The sequence below is a fragment of the Helobdella robusta genome (assembly GCF_000326865.2).
Source record: "Helobdella robusta unplaced genomic scaffold HELROscaffold_4, whole genome shotgun sequence".
Taxonomy (NCBI): domain Eukaryota; kingdom Metazoa; phylum Annelida; class Clitellata; order Rhynchobdellida; family Glossiphoniidae; genus Helobdella; species Helobdella robusta.
This window is the reverse complement of record NW_008704902.1, coordinates 8,823,103-8,826,744: the sequence shown is the minus strand read 5'-3', so window position 1 is coordinate 8,826,744 and position 3,642 is coordinate 8,823,103.

The following is a 3,642-nucleotide window of genomic DNA, read 5'->3' as shown; positions in this document are numbered from 1 at the left end:
TTTTTCACAGATATATATTAGATTTATTTTTATATATATATATATATATATATATATATATATATATATATATATATATATATATATATATATATATATATATATATATATATATATATATATATACACACACACAGTAAAAGTCTTCTAGAGCGGGACCCTAAAGAACGGACAGATAAGAGTAACGGACAGTATTGCTTGGCACAGAACCGTTTTGCATGTTAAATAGACCCTAAAGAACGGACATTTTAAAGGAACGAACTACGGACAGGGTTTTAAGTACAAATTGACTTTTATGTCTTAAAGAGCGGACAATTTATAACAAAAACACATGAAATATTTGATAAAATGCGCCATCTAATTTGAATATCTGTATTTATTCTATTCTATGGAATGCGCTAAAGAAACTTTGATAATCTTTGGTTATTTAAAAAAAATTATTTTCGCTCTTTGATTTTTTATCGCGGTCGTGTTGATAAACTGTTGTGTAATAATGGAGTCGACTCTGCGAAAAAAATTTTTAAACTTGGAAGAAAAAATGCTGGTGGTGAAAAAATTAAATGATGGAGTTAGCATACAAAAAATTGCTGAAGAATTTGGTTGCGGAAAAACTCAAATTGCAAATATTCGTGAAAATAAAGAATTTTGTAACCATGGGTAACAATGATGACTCAATCCATAGCCCACAAAGTTCTGAAAATCATGAACAATTTGAAGTCCAAGATGATGAAGAGGAAGAAGAGGCTCCAGTCCAAGAAGTTTCTACAACGATGGAATTACAATGTGCCAGGAAGCTAATTTCCTATTCGATACATATGGGCAATAGAGAATTGTTACAATTTTCTGAGAACAATGAAAATATTTTAGAAATTGAATTGTTAAAAACAAAATGTTTTGGCAAACAGACAACTATGAATGATTTTCTTCCATAACAATATTAAAAACGTGTTGTTGTATTTTAATTTTTTATGTAGTATATCAAAAAAGATTTTGATGTTGAGTCTTGAGGAGAGGAGAGTTAAGAGGAGAGGACAGTTTGGTCATTCCCCAATGGTGTCCTCTCTAGTTTTACTTTTACGAGGTAGTTTTCATATATATATATATATATATATATATATAATATATATATATATGAAAACTACCTCATTGTTTCTTGCCTTCAGCTTGAAGTAAGCTACTCACTGATGAGATGAAGGATGTGGCGAAACAACTTAGGGAGAATAAAGATATCGTAATAAGACGCGCAGATAAATCTGCACAATATGTCATTATCGACCGAGCCGATTACCATGAAAAACTCAATGATGTTCTCAATGATACAAAAAAGTTCCAAGTAAACAAAAAAGATCCCACTCCTCAACTAAAAACTAAACTAAGCCCAATAACTACACCAGATACGTGGATGATATCTTTGTCTCCTATAACGATCCTGAACAAATCACCCAACTTCTTTGTACCTTAAACAAATCAAAACTTAGATTTACCATTGAAATTGAAAAGGAACAACGTTTACCTTTCCTCGATGTGTTGGTCACCAGTGGCGAAGAACGATTCAAAACCGCGGTCTATGTCAAAGAAACGAATACAGGAATTTGTTTGAATGGACAAAGTGAATGTACCGAACAATTTAAAGACAGCACAGTAAAATCATTTGTAAACCGGGCATTCACACACTCTTCCGATATTGAAAATCGCGACGCCGAATTAAAAAGAGTCACTAACCTGCTAGGAAAAAATGGATATAAGACTTACTCTATTGAAAATATTGTTAAAGGCAAATTACTACACAGTAATAACCTTCCTAATACCAACAATCAAGATAACGACATCATCTTGTATTACAGAAATCACATGTCAACTGCATACAAGGTAGATGAAGCTATTCCTAAACATATCATCAATAAAAATGTCACACCAACCAACCCAAATAGTAAAGTTAAACTCCGAATTTATTACAACAATAAAAAGACGTCTCCCCTAATACTGAAAAACAACTGCAGTCCCAGAGATAACTCTTGAGTTAAGGCGTAATCACGTAATATATGAATTTAATTGCCCCTTTGACGGCTGTGCACGTCAACATGACTCATATATCGGGATTACTACTACCTCATTGACTAGAAGGCTTACGATGCATAAACAGAGTGGTGCTATCAAATTTCATTTGGACTCAACACACTCAATCACAATTAGCCGTGAAATCCTCAACACAAAGTAATAGACCAGAACAGCAACTACACGCATCTTAAAATTGCAGAAGCAGTCCTAATTGACATCAATAAACCAAAATTAAATATATAACAAAAGATGACAACCTCACTTCCAACCCGGCGCTTAACCAACAACGAAAACAAAGAAGTAATAAAAACTAGTATTGCAAATAGTGACAAAGAAGAATTTGATGCTATGGATGAAGAAAAGGAGACCAAAGAAGATGACCAGCCAATAAAGAAACCTGACACCTAATTCGCATCAAAGTTCAATCTTACAGCACCAAAGTTAATTTTTACAACGTCAAAGTTCATCTTGACAAAGTCAATATTTCCCTATATATACCGCAAGGAGCACTGATGATGATTCATTCGGAATCGAAATATGGCCTTATTTGCAGCATGAATTCGAAAAATAAGTTTATTTTGAATTTTAATAAACTAAACGTTCACCAAAAAACTTTAGTGAGAAAAATCGAAAAAACGAACTACAAACATATAGGGACATCCCTAAAAAAGAAGCAACTCTCGGTTTTCAACTTTACGAGCGTAGATAAGTATTAATTTAGTTTCGAAAAATAAACAAATAAATCGATTTTAAATACTTTTACTTTTCAAGAATTTTGTTAAATAAAGTTATTAAAGTTTAACTTAGTTATTTTTTGCGTTGTCAATATATAAGGTCATAACAATTGGCGCAGTCGACAGGATTTTTTTTTTTCAAATATGGCCGAACTGAAAATTTTTCTGGAAGGATTTTCGAAGCAAATGGAGACACTGGTCAAATCAATAGTTCAAAGTTCGACAACCGTTCCCACTTTCGAAGCCTTTTGTTCAAAAAAAGAGCTTTGGACTGACTACTTATCTCGTTTTCAAATGTTCGTTTCTGCCAATTCAGTCCCGAACTCAAAAATTGCTCAAGTTTTTCTGACGAATCAATCTCCAGAAATTTACAAGCTTCTTCAAGTCGCGGCATCTCAACTTTCTCCTCCACGTGATGTCAACGAGTTACAAATGAATGATATTTCACAAACAATGGAGATAAATTTCAGTCCCAAGCACTTTATTGTCAGGGAAAGATATAAGTTCTGGAATGAAATTTCTAGAAAACCAGGTGAAACACTACAAGAACTTGCATCTAGAATTCGTCAAGCAGCAAGTACATGTGATTTTTCAAAAATAAATGATCCTTTAGATGAAGCACTTAGAACAAAATTCATTTGCTCTGTAAATAACGAAGCTGTTCTTAAGTCTCTTTTCAAAGTTCCAGAAGATGAATTAACATTCTACAGAGCAATAGAACTAGCTACAGAAGTTGAAGAAGCCTCCAAAGTCGCTAAAGCAACTGTACATGGCTCTCCAGAAGAAAAAGCAGAATTTGTTTCTAAAGTTTCTAGAAGTCCTACTAACAAATCAAAAGAAAAAGCAGTCT